Consider the following 14308-nt stretch of genomic DNA (forward strand, 5'->3'; position numbering starts at 1 on the left):
CTAGTTGTGTCCGTAAATGTAAGCAACAGAGCTCACATTTAGAGGAAATCGTATGCAAAAAATTGCCAAGATAAATCATAAAAATTTGCATAAATAGTTCACATTTCTTACCACGTTTTCTCTGCTTTTCTTCATGCAGAATATTAGATGCCTTCAGAAATTGTTGTGCTAACTCTAGAGTACAAAGAATACTATATTGGTCTCGAGAATTTCAGCTTAATTGTTATCTGTATAACTCAGAGCAAGAGAACCACAAGCATCTAGTATAAATGAAGAGGAAGAAAAAAAAATCTCATGAAAAGGAAGGTCTAGCACCAGAAAACTGACAGAAACATGAGCAGCTAATTGCTGTAGGCTCCATACATCTTGGAATGACCTAAGGGGATATCAACAAATCACTTTCCACTGGAGTATAGTAACAGCAATGGCACAACAGTGAAATCACTGGCAAAAACTAGGGGAAAAATTCTTTTAAAGTATTGGCATTAGCATGTTAGTGAGCAATTCTTTTTTCCATTTTAATGATTATTAATGTATGTGCTTGTATTTAACATCTGCAAACCCTCCCTTCCCACTCTTGTCCCCAAAAAAACAACTAGTGGTGTGGTAACTGGATTTTATGTGTCCATCTCCAATTCTCGTATGGGCTGGTGATCCTGAATAATTTTTTCTAATACTGACACTCAAAATGTAGGTTATTTGGTACTAGTATTTATACCTATTTTCCCCAAAGAACTGAAGAGATCAGATAAAAAAAAGAGTGATTTTGTTTTTAAACAATTAGAAAGTAAATTTCTTACCTAATCGCATATTCCAGGTTGCTCATTTCTAAAAAGAAAAAAAATGTTCAGTCTTTAAATAAGTTAATTAGATCATTTTGCAACCCTTGGTGAAAGACAGCATGTAAAATAATTTGAAAATATCCCTAGTAAAGGCCACTATTTTCTACTTTTTGCAGAACACTCCAAACCCATAAGCTAAACCAATTTTTTAATGTGATGACAGATACGTTTCCCAACAATTCTATTTGGCCAATACTAAATATTTAGTGGTAGATTTTACATTATTCCCATATTTTGTTTTCTCATGGGCATTTTTGATCCTCAAATATATTATCAGGATCTTTGCTAGGTAGCTTAGTTTAAAAAACAGATTTCTCCATGATTTAACTATAAGATTGCTTGAAGGACATTAGCTGGGTAATATGCAGTGAACCATATTGCTTTGGGAAAACAATGGTCTCTTCTCTTCCTCCACTCAGGTACCTGCTAGTTTTGCCAACAGTTGTTGCCATTGTACTCTATGAGAATTTGAACCTTTTCTAAATCAAGCTTCTTTTTTTAATTTCAACTCTTTTCAACCATTTTTAAATGCAGCTGGTGCTAGCAGTTACAGCATGATTTTTGGACTAGTATGGGCAGATTTTGTTGCAGTTGTCAATCTTAAAGAATTTAAGATTTAAGAGTGAATCTCCAGCATCATGTCTGAAATTTGTTTGCAGTGAACTCAGGCAACAACATAATTTTATAACATGGTTCTGAAACATTCTTTACATAAAAACCACTCTGTGCTTTGAAAGGAAACTGGCTGCCAGAGTTGTAGCACCAATGTGTTGTAAGCCTTGCTTTAAAAATGTTACTCTTTCTTTCTCCCAGAAGACATGAATATTTGTGTTGAACTTCCCCATTTGTATCAAAATGTGGTTTTTTTTTTTTTTTTGTGTTTTTTTTTGTTGTTTTGTTTTTGTTTTTTTATTTTTTCCCCAAGGAGTCTAAATTGGAGAAAAAAAAATCTAGATATATTCAATGACCAGTCATGGTATCCCATAGATTAATCTAACTACTAGACAGTGTTGCTATAGCTCCAAATATTTTATGTATTTGAAAAAAAAAAAAAAAAAAGAATACATTAGAGAAGAATAAAGACTACAGAATATATATTAAGACAGTCCATATTTAATCAGCATTTGTAGGTGCAAATGTCTCACTATTGCAAAGCCAGCTTTTGGAATGATCTTTTATTTTTAAATGATCTCATGCCAACCACAGGTACAGCCATATTTGTGGTTTCCCCCAGATACTGAATGATGTTCTGTAGTGGGGTCAAGCGCTCTCATGACATTTAACCATTGGAAACGAAAGAAAACATCTGTGGTGTGAAACAACAGCACATACTTGACCCTCCAAAGCATATCCATTTATAAATGGATAAAAGTCACTATTTAAAGTTGTTTTATAAGGGAACCACTGTGCCTGCCGAAACCCCCTAATTTACTGTTTGAAAAAGCAAACGATGTGTGGGTACAAGAACATGCATTTTTAAAAAACATCTGTGGTGTACCTTGTGTTGCATTTGATCTTAGTGGTAAAACAACAAAACCGAGTTTCAGAGGGACACTGCTGCCATCCTATTTTTAATTTACCATTATGCGTTAAAATAACCATTAGTTTAAAGTAAACAATCACATCCTTGCTTTCAATGGTTGCTCAGGTATTTCTTTTAAACCAGTTTATAATTTTACAGTTTGTTTTGCGTAAGGGGTGCAACCCTAGTTGTAGAATAGGAAGCTGGTGGTGACTCAGTCGCATTGCTTTCCTGCTCCTATTTTCTGTGGGGAAGAGGATGAACAAATGAGAGAAAGTGTTCTTTCATCCTCTTTTCTGATCTGCTTATGTGTATGGCAAGCCGCATCAAAAAATTAGTTGTTTGGGTCAGCCCAGACTCTCCATTCTGCCCTCTTCCTTCTTGTGTGCTCACAGCAGTTGGCACAAGGTCATGATTTGAGAGTGCTACTACAAGAAGGTATGTTCACACCCTTCCTTGTTTTCCTGCTCAAGCAAAGCAAGGCAATGACACTCAACTCCTTTTTGTTTAATTAATTTTTTTCTTTTTAATACCCTTTGACTTCAAGCATAATTGTAGATTATAAATAGCTTATAAATATTAGTAAGTGTCAAAGTGCACTTGCCTGTATGGAAATCTCCAAAGGTTATAAAATAAGAGAAGTTGATTGGAACTCAAGCAAAACAAATCAGCGGTAAAATGTGTTTTTGAGGCATGAGAGATTTTCAGAATGTATTTTTAAACAATCTGGACGTAAACAGATTAGTTGAAGACAACTTCGGTAAAGATAGCTTTCTTGAACCATCTACAAGCATTTTGTCAAAGAAAGCTGAACTATGACTAATTCTGTGAGTGGTATGAATTATTAGGTGATGAATTTTAAAAGTAGTGTCCAGATGTAAATAGTGAAAGCATCCAAAATATTACTCAGCAGCTGCAAGAGCTATAGGAAAAGCTGACATGACAAATTTAGTCATTTCTTAATCACTTTCGTTAGGCGGTATTGTCAGTTCCAAGAGGCAAATTTTCATCTTGATTTACGCCTATAATAGAAATGGCTGAAAACTGAAAAGTTCTCAAAACTGTTTACTTACAAAACACCTTTTAGGTCATTTTGGAAGCTTCCTATGACCTAGCAGTAATGTTCTTTACACAAGGGAGTTAAAAAAATATGCTTTTAGACAGCTTATATCAACAAAGCATTTTTTTTCACCTAAAAAAGTGACCTTAACATGTGTGCAAATGGTAAAAACGGCTTAAATGTATTATTTACAGCTATATCAAAATTTATTAATTAGTTACCTTTGATTTAAATAAAATTGATTGTTAAAGCAGAAAGTAGAGGTTGGTATGAATTCTATTCTGCAGTAGCTTTCAGATAAAAGAAGCAGTGACCCAACTCATTAGCCCTTTGATTTAATATATTGACACTTGGGTACGAATAATTCCGTTTAGTGGCTTTTGCTTCCCAGGGATCAATTTAATTAGTTATAAAATGTGACTTCATGTCAGGAGCCAGAAGAAATGCTGACGTTAAATAAAGTCATACGCAATTTAAACAATAAAGCTATCGATGCCTGGTTAAAAGTTAATGATGCACAAAAAATGGCTTAATAGAGACAACCTCAGCAATGAAAGTGATGGTAGGAAAATTAAGCTAAGTGGATGAATGAGAAATGGTGATGTTGTTGGATTGTTAAAACAAATTCATGGATGGCCTGATGGTTCATTGCATAGTACTGTATGTTTCTGATTTAAATACATGTTTGAGGGTAACACTGTACTTTTATATTGGAAGTAACAAGAAGTGGTCTGAAACCTTTCTCCTTTAGATTCTAGAAAAGGACAGGCAATTTACCTGTGCACATTCATCTTTGATGTATGCCCCTGGGATATCTTGGGATGACCCAGTATTAACCATAATGACCTCCTATTATAATATTACAATTACTAATATTTGCACAGTTGGTTGAGACCCCAGTCAGGATCAGTGCTGTCTTATGCTAGGTGTCGTTTATATCCTGTACAAATAAGAAAGGACAGTTTGTGCCCTGAAGAAGGGTAGAAGCTAACATTAAAGAAAGATATCCTTTCAAAACCAATTTAATGCTGCAGATGTAATCTATTTATGTTATCTAAGCAGAGTAAGAAGGCTAAGTGAAGAAAATAGCAACACATAAAATTGTTAGAGGTACATTTTCTCCTTCTTTTTTTCTTATGTTGCCCCATATGAACACACAGATGCACTGGAGCCCTTCAAGAATTATGGTTCCATTGTTCTCACATTTCCTAGCCTGCTTTGGGCACAGCAAGGTAACATCCATTCTAGGTGTCTTAAATGATAACCTGCAAATCCATATTCAGACATTGGACCAAATTAATGAAAAATATTTCTCGTCTTATTGAATAGCATAAAAAGTTTTTTTCAAATCATGGTGGGTTGTTTCTATTTCAGTAAAACAATACTCAGATTTCATAGTGAATTGATATGGTCACCTTATTTAAAAATGTATAGACACTTAGCTGAACATGCTGAATAGATGCTAGGTCAAAAGAACATATAGAGAAATGTGATTCCTTAGCTTGAAAATGTATGTTAGTCAAATGGTCTCTGACATAGAAATTATGATTAAAAATAACATGAAAAGCTTTTCTTTGCTTGTAATTTATCACTGTTCAGATGTAGAGTTAGTCCACCTGTGAGAGAAAAAAACTGATATCAGCGTGACCTGATGTTCAACTAAGCCGTGTTATGTTTTCATTTGTATTAATCTTTTCAGAGTCAGATGGATTCTGATAAAGAAGACCAATTGTGAAAAGGGACAATAGTAGATTTGTCAATTGGGTAATAGTTTTTAACAATTGTACACAACCAGGCTTGTCTATAAACTCCTAGAAAGCTTGAAGCTGAGCAGCAGGCAGTGGTTATTACCTGCTAAAAGCATTAACAGTAGCTACGGTAACTTGCCGAAGGATAGAGGGGATATGCCTTAGAATAAAACCTCTGTGTGTCAGAGGGATTTTTAGACTGTACAAGAGTTATGTTTTTTTTACTAATGTTAGGCAAACTGTTTTGTCTTTGCATTGACTTTACATTGGCCGCAGCCTACACAGAGGGAACTGCTGGAAAAAAGGGGGGCATTAATACTTTTTACTGTGTGCGGGCCAGCCAGTAGTTAGAGAGGGGGCCCATGTTTTCTTAGGGCTCAGATGGCAAAGCTAAGTATTCAGCCTACGGCAGGAAAAAAGTGCCTTTTTTGTTTTCTGGCTGGAGAGTCCAAGCATTCCCAAAGGAACACAATGAATGGCCCATTTTGTCTGACACTGTTTCGTAGACATAGAATTCTTGTTTTTTCATAATTATTCTTGCCCGTCACTGGGTGTGCACATGACATTTGAGCGTGTTTTAAAGTCTTAACACACTCATGTGCCTGCAATAAAGTTACTCATAACAATCCAGGCTTTCTGCAGACAACAGAGCAGGGTCTGTTGTTTTCACAAGTCACAGCAGCTGGGAGGCAATTGTGAAGACAACAGCTTAATCTAGCTGGAAAATACAGGAAGAAGAGAATATACACTCAATTTCCTTCCATATTATTGCAAACAATGCAGAGGGCTTTTTTTGTTGTGGCTTTTTCTTTTCTTTGCTCTGGGTGGTCTGACTGAAAATGTGAGTGGCATAAAATACACTAGTAAATGTACTTTGAATTTTCAACTTGTTGCATTTCTGTATTCATGCTGATGTGCCCAAATCTGTTAAAGGGTGAGAATATTAATCTACAGGAGTACTTTAAAAATCATACAATAACAGCCTTATTTTGACCTCATCTACACAGTGTTTACACTGGTGTTGGCTTACAACATGTGTTGCAGTTGCTTCTGAGTTACACTGCTATAAATGAAACTGGAATCAGGAACTCTAGAGAAAATTTGATTGCTGAAAACTTCCATTCGAAAAAACATTAGTTAAAGAAAAAATAAAGCCAGGCAGTCTTAGATGTTTGAAAGTTGTATTTTAGCTTCTGTATAAAAGGACAAGGGCACTCAGTAATTTGTTTCTTTATTGCGTGCTTCTGAATCTGTAGATTAATCATATTTGTAAATGCTTCATTTATTTCAGAAGCACATTTACAAACAAAGCATGCAATAAATTAACATGCAAACTCAGTTAAAAAGCATCATAAGTAGGCAGTGATCAGATAGTTCTTACCCTAGCTGTATTTTCTGGTGAAGTTTTGTGAAATATTAGGAAGCTGTTTTTTTGCCTTGATGCAAGGGATGAAAAGTGAAGAATATACTGCAGTTATTATATCAATACTAGAAAGAGTCAAATGCAAATTAACATAAATTTGATTGGAGAGGTGGGGGTAGCTTAGCAGTCACCATTAGATGTGGTTTCAGTGACGGTAGACGTTCCTTTTAAAGAAAAGGGGATATTTATCCAATTGCAGTAAAGGTTCTTTCCTTTCCTGCTCCTGGGAATGCTACATACAGCAGATTTCCAGTAACCATGGCAGACAACTCAGATGGGAAAGATTTTTATTATGCATAGCACAGAGGTTATAGCAGTGACTGGTAACAGCAAAAGCCAGTCAGACAGTGAGTATGGAAAATGAATGAGTGATTTGAACACGGTCCAGATTTCCAGGAGAGAGAATCAAGATCAGGTTGACATATACTGAAAAAATACAATATGAACGCTGAGATGACTTAGATGGACACTCTGCTGTTTGGAACAGAGCTGCAAATAGTGCAGTATCACATGCACCAGCCAACTCTGAGGCAGTGGTATCGGGGGTACGCGGGCTGTTGGAAATGCGGTAGGTATTACTCTATTCAGCCACAAAATAAAGCAGATGTCTCTGTGATATTATTACTGTCTATCTGCTCTATTTAAAAAGCATGGATGTGGACTTCAGGGTCTAAGCATTAAATCATATAGGCACACTACTGACCTAACAGTAAGCAAAATCTCTTCCTCTGTTTTCCTTAAAAAACAATATCACACCTCTCTCCTGCATTTCCTCTAAAAATACAATACCAATGTGGTCCAAAATAAATGTACAGATTAGTTGGTCTGTGCATCTCACATTAATCCTGTTCAGCCTATTCGCCCTCCCATCTCAGAAACCCTATATTGCTATCTGATTTTCTTGTATTTTCTTTTGTCACAATTTTGGAGTTAGACCAACTTCCACAATGAAGGAAACAAATCAAACCAATCTAAAAATTCTTTTTAAAAATGCATCTAAACTGAAATGGAAAATTGCATCCTAAAAACTGGTAATTACCTGAAAAGACAGTGGAGACAACATGTGCTAACAAAACAGGGAGTTTGAGGAGGAGCTTTTGAGGAGGTTCTGAAGACCCTTGAGTGAACTAGAAGGGCTTTAGAAAAATGTGAATTTAATTTTTTTTCAGCTGCATGTATCTGACTTACAAAAACAGATGTTTGTGGGTGTCCTTATTTCCTTGATATGATACTACTTTTATGTCTGAGCTTTTCTTGTATTTGTGATGATGACCTTCCTAAAGTCAATAAAGCCAAACATATTTCAATGTGGTCTTCTTCCTCATGATGGATGTTTATTAACAAATTTTGGGCATTACTTTCTTGGTATCAGTGGCCCAGAAAGGCGAATTTACTGCCAGACAGCTACCTCGTATACACAGAAAAATACTCTCCAAAAGAGATGAAGTGAGAGTGAATGCTAGGAGTTTTGCAAGGAGACTGAAGGTGTGGAGTGAAAAGATTAAGTGAAAGAGAAAAAAAAATACTTGATAAATAGAAGAGACAGAAAGAAATCCAGCAATAATAGATGTGAGTGATAGAGTGATTTCCAAATGACTTTTTTTTGTTACTCAAGTTGTCTACTGCTATGATTAGCCCAGCTGGCTTGCTGACTTCTTCACTCGGCAGCAAACCTGTTAAATGTATCATGCTTAAAGTACATCTTTACAGAGATAGAGGTGGTCTTCCCAGGGTAAGCATTTAAGAAACACAGTGTGTCCAAGAAAGTAAGAACACTGAAATCCCAAGTGAGGGATTTGGAAAACAAGAGGAAAGCACATTTTACTTATATATATATCTATATCTATGTGTGTGTATAGATATGTATATTGAAAAATATTTATACAAAATATATATATTTGTGTATATAAACACTTATTCTACATATATTTACCCAGATCTGTATAATATATGTACATATGTATATATGTAGAATATGTTTTTCTCTTTATAATATAAAATATATAAGCTTATCTATGCACTATACACTAGAGAAAGAGATGTTCACTTTCACTGTAAGACAATGACTAATAGGAAAGTTTCTGCTTATGAAGATGTGTGACTTTATAATGGCATGTACTACACACTAACTTCCATAGAGCATACAGTTTAAGAGTAATCTCCTCCTAGTGAATAAACAAATTTCCACAAAGGCATCTTCAGTGTACTTAACCATTGTCCACATGGGGACGTAGTGCAGGACAACTGAGGTTCTACAAATACACATACTGAAATGCTGTGTGGTTCTTTCCTGTATAGTTGAGCCCTAGAACAGAGCACAGTTACTTACAGGTAAACACAGGTGTAAGACTTTGAATAGAGCTAGAAAAAGTAGCTTTTTGCCTTCTCTGATTTTGGAAGTCTATTTGGATAGGCATTTTTTCAGAATTCCTTCTCTTGTTTCTTATTACATGACTAAATGACCCAAATTACGTCACGTGTAACTTACTTTCTGGATCTGGATGTTACGCGGGCTCACAGGTTTGCTAGGTTTTTATGTTAAACTGACATGTTGGACTCTGTACCACCGAGTCAGACCTCATCCTTACTCCTAATTTTTATTTTTTTCCTTTCTCTCTGTCTCTTTCTTTCCTATTCCAATGTATGTAAAAAGTGTCAGCACTAACTAGTTCCTGCTTTGGAAAAAAAGTAGCACTTCAGCTGCTCCTGAAAATTCTTTCACCCTCTGAGCAGTGATTAATATACAGGTTTAAGAAGAATTTTTAAACAAAACCTGGAAAAAAAAGGAAAAGAGCAAATATGCAGGCTAATGGTGTACCCTGAGGTGAGGAAAATGCATTTTTTTAACAAGCCAAGCATAGCAAAAAAGCTATTCTACAGTGAAATTAATAATTACCAAAAAGATTTGCCAGCATTATTGTTGTATCCTTTATGAGAATATGGGTAACATGTTTAAAAAACATGGGAAGTGTGAATCAAAGCCCAAAGATTCAAACTGGTCTCTAATTTTTAATGTGAATTCTATTCATATGCCCCTGGTGCATTGACTGAAATACAGTCTGTGGATAGCAACTGTCTTTAGAGTGGTGCCACTTAACCTGAAAATTGTGTCTGTTCCTCTGATAGTATGGATTTCTAATTTTCTTTACCATCCTGCTTTAACAAAGCTTTAAGGTAGGAGGGCATCTTAGTGCCACATGCAGTAGGTGCCTGGCTATAATATATGACTTCAGCCCCAAATATTTTCCAAAGGCAAGGTTTGTTTATTAACTGAACCCCATGCTGAGATTCAATCAATCTAATACAGGCTGAGTTTGAAGTTGAACATTCAAACGTATGCCCATACATCTTGGGCATATATCTTACATAATGATGTTGGCCCCAGACATCTTTCTGGGTTTGTTTATGTCTGTTATGGATTCCCCTCATTATCCATGCTGTTTGAGGGATTCCCTATGGATTCAGCCAGTTTATTGCATACTTTTTTAATTTTATGCCAAACTGAATGTTCTGAGTGGCAGCTCATATAGTAGATCAGTACAGCTTCCTCTCAAATCCAGAGATGAATGCTGTGATTAAGGTTAAATAAAATAATACAGAAGCCAGCATACTTCAAAAGGGTATGTAAGAGAATGCCCTAGGAGAGGCAAGAGGGTTATAGAAGTAATGTGAATGATAAAACATTAAGACGTTGACTACTCTTCTTATTTCTTTTCCTTTTAATTATGGTTAACCATTAGAGCAACAATTCTGTGATTTACAAGATCTTCCTTATTGAGCATCTATAGTAATAACACTGGGAAAACTAATTTATTAAATTTCATCAGAGTGAAGGGATGTTTTAATATGCCAGTCGCTAAGCACATCTGTGTGTGCACACAACTCCCAGTAACATTAATTGGAGTTGCATATGCAGATTAACCAGAGAACAGAGTCTTAAATGTAGAAAGCAGAGATTGGTATGGGCCACGCTCTGTTCTCGGGAGTGTGTCCTGCTCCACTGCAGTAAGTGGAGTTTCTGAGGCTCTCCTCCTGAGAGACGAACATTGCCCTTCTCATATTCAGTGTATAGTACCCATTTAATTCTTGTAGGAGAGTTTTCTAGGAGTAATATATGGCCAGAAGAAACTAGGTCTAAAAGACAGGTTTTTCTTATAAAGCCTTTGCATTATGAAAAACGTTGTTTTCAATCTGAAAACTCAGATTTATAAACACTTAATTCATCAGTTCCCCATGCCTTTCATTTGAAATAAACAGCCAGCAATATTATTTTAAAATAAGGCAGGAGGTGTAACAAAAATGAAGTAATGTTATGAGAAATATGTGATTGATGATTAAAAAACAGAGAGAGAAGGGGTGGGGGGGTGTCAGTCTAGCATTCATTAGTCAGGCAAAACTTCTATTTGAGCGTGCATTATGTCAGGAAGACCAGACAGTGTGTCTGGAAAATTATTCTTTCTTTGAGAAATAGTCTCTCAAAAATATTTCCTTGTTTCTTAAATCTGAAGGCATCCTTTGACTGGCTTAGTTATTTTATATCTATTGATGCTAGAGAAAACAAAAGAAACTTTAAAACCTGGAAACATAAACATCATTGAACCACCCACTTAAAAAAAAAAAAAAAAAAAAAAAAGGATGGTGGGGGGAGAGAGAAAGGAAAGAAAGAAATCACAGTGGATGTTTTCCAGGAGGGAACATGCTACACTGTGTAAAGGGGGCTAGTGTAACAAGAAGTCATCTATTCTTGATTCCTTTAGACAGCTAGAGCTTTGTGCCTTGTCTAGTTTCTACGTTTTAAGAGCTTGTTCTGTGTAGCAGAAATAATACAATAAATGGGTTTAACCACATTTGTCTCAGCTAGACAGTCTGCTTTGTCAAAGATTGCTGGTACAACATAAACAAATTATGTGTTTGTAGTGCTTTTCAATGAAAGGCTATCTAACAGAGCGGAGATTGTGTTTCGGCAGCTGTAGATTTAATCTCCTACCTGTCAGTTAAAGCAGGCATTTCCTGAGCAGATAAGGCCTGGCTGTAGAGGGGGGAGCAACCACAGCTGGACAAAGGGCCATTGTTACTGCCCCGCAATTCTATGTAGATTTGCCCGTGCATTTCATCACTCCAACTCCAGCACTTTCGGGTTGCGGAGGAGCCAGCCCTTCGCTGCAGGTTCGGCAGGCAGAGAGAAAGGGAATTGCAGCACAGCTTTGTGCTATTGACTCCCACCGATTGTCATGAGCAACTGAAGAAAATATGCTAACTTTGAAAGCAGCGTCACTCTAATGTGAGTGTGATCATAGGATTCATGACAAGGATCTATTCGCAAGCCGAAAGTGCACTTTAAATAACACTGGAGTTGTGACAAATTGGGGAAAGCCAGAAAATGGGAAGATTGGTGTTCCTTCTTGAATATCAGGATGCTCTGCAGAAAAGGCAGCACAGCAGTGTGGATTTATGTCTGAAGTATAGCTGTTGCTAGAATTTTAACACCCAAGATTGGATAGAAAATACCTAATGCTCATTTTAAATATGAGTTTCCCGGTTTTCTTCCTTATTTTACTTTTTTAATGATTTTGTTCTTTCAAAATGTTTTTGTAGATGAATCATAAATGCTGTAGAAAGTTGAGGAGCCAATATAACTGATTTGAGCCAGACACAGTTGGCGTAGGAAGCAAACAGGCTGTGTGTATATTGCTGGAAGTTTAGAAACTCTCTGTTGCTGACTCCCAGATCTGCCATAATTACTGTATACCTAGCAGTGGCAACCACCTCAGTAATACTGTGCAAACACACCAGTTTCTTGGAGTCTTTTCTGAGTTAAGATAGTCAGATCATGTCAAAATCTGAGGAATCGTAGGAAGATGGAACAAATTAATTTTTGCATGCAATCAGTATTCTGATTTGACTTTGATCTCTAGACACAGGAGTTTTCTGCATTAAACTAGTTATCCACATAACTGCCTTTGATAACCCTTTGTGTTTCAATCCAGACACTCCACAAACATCATGTGATTTCTGGAAGTTACCTAGGTTACTATTCTACATTAAGTCTCTTTCAAAAATATACAGAAGCAAGAATATCTCACTAGATGTGAATACCTCCTTTGACTTAGTCTCTTGAATATTATCCATTCAGGCTTGAGGAAAAATATCAATACTTGCCTCTATAATAAAGAGTAAATTCACAGAGGAGTAAATACCTGAAGAAATCAGCCAGAGGGCTGGGTGGGATGGGAAAGGCGTCTCCGTTTCCCACTGGCGATTCACCTCCACCCTTGTATCCTGCCAGTATACGAGTGTTTGGGGGTTAAACTGCGTAGCGCTGGGATGTACCTTCTCAAAAGCTGCCTCATTCTAATTTTTCAGCAGAGCTCATTAGCCATATCTCTGCACTTCGGGCAGCTCTTTATACAATTGCGTGGTAGTGTGTAAAGGTTACAAGCAGCAGATTACAATAGAATTGGTTTCTATCATTATGCATTGTCATTTCTGCGACTGAAAGAGAAATCAAGGCCTCTTTGAGTGCCCTCCTGTGTAAACTGTAGATGTAATACTGTCCTCTGAACGGGTCTTTGAGCTTGAATTAGTTAATAATTGTAAAGTATTCAAGAGTTCTAAGTGCTTATATAGTCACAATACCATATAGTTACAAATATTGGAATATCAGTGAAAATATAGAAAACTTTAGAAACAATGTGCTGATCAGGAGGAAATTCTTCCCGTACAAAGTAAGTGGCAGAACTCCTGTGTTAGCATTAGTGACCCCCTGGATTTCAGATATATTCTGTATTTGTTTAATATAATAGAAAACCCCCAACCTGTTCTTTTTTTTTTGTACCTTTTTGACTTCTATAGGGCAGAAGGAGTTTTGATCAGAGGCACTGCAAGACGTTTCTCTTTTTGTTCCCACTTCTGTTGGAGCTATTCTTTAAAGTGAAAGACAATCCTTCCTTTAGCAATCATCAGTGTTGCGGCATTGGATGATTTATTTTCTAATACTATACATTGCAAGCCCTTCTATTGAGGGAATTAGTTTAATGTTAATAACTAGTGATGGCTACTGTTCAAAAAAAAAGAACTCTGTCTTGGAAGGATGTGGAGGAAAAACGCTGCTTGAAAGAACCGATATGAAATGCAAATTTTAAAGCATCTCTTGCTCTAAATTTTTCCATCAACAGGAAATTTCAATGTACTCCAAAAATCTTGCACATTTTGATATCACCATAAAAACATAAGCTAATAAGAAATTTCTGACATAATTTATATTTAGATTTGAGCTGAAGTAATGGAGCTTCTGTATATGAAATATCAACAAGTATCATTAGGCTGCAATATTTTTCTTACTTTGGCACGAATAAGACAAGGTGCAAATGAGAAACATACATCTTCACTAGTCTTTGGAAATATCTGAAATAATTGACTTGCTCAGTCTTCTGTGATGGCTTGGTGACCACTAACTGTGACAATTTGCATAATAGTCAACTCTTCACTTCTGTAGAGATAACTGTTTGTATCTGATTAAAATTAGGACTGTTTTAGTTCTCTTGACTTTTCCAGAAGTTGCAGAAATAGAGATTTGCTGTTATGCTTTAACCAAACAAATGCACACATGGGGATAACAATATGCTGAGTTTATGCAGATTTTACAACACAAATCTGAATAAAATACCCACTAATAGACCCTTAAGGAGTAATAAACACACATGAATTTTCCTT

The 14308-nt window shown here is 36.2% G+C and overlaps 1 protein-coding gene across 6 annotated transcripts in view; it reads left to right on the forward strand.

Moving 5' to 3' along the window:
* Nucleotides 1-14308, forward strand: part of SOX6 (SRY-box transcription factor 6) — a 337003-nt gene that overhangs the window by 216899 nt on the left and 105796 nt on the right. The window lies entirely within an intron of this gene.

This window comes from Tyto alba, unplaced genomic scaffold, assembly GCF_018691265.1.
Source record: "Tyto alba isolate M040663 unplaced genomic scaffold, T.alba_DEE_v4.0 Super-Scaffold_8, whole genome shotgun sequence".
NCBI lineage: Eukaryota > Metazoa > Chordata > Aves > Strigiformes > Tytonidae > Tyto > Tyto alba.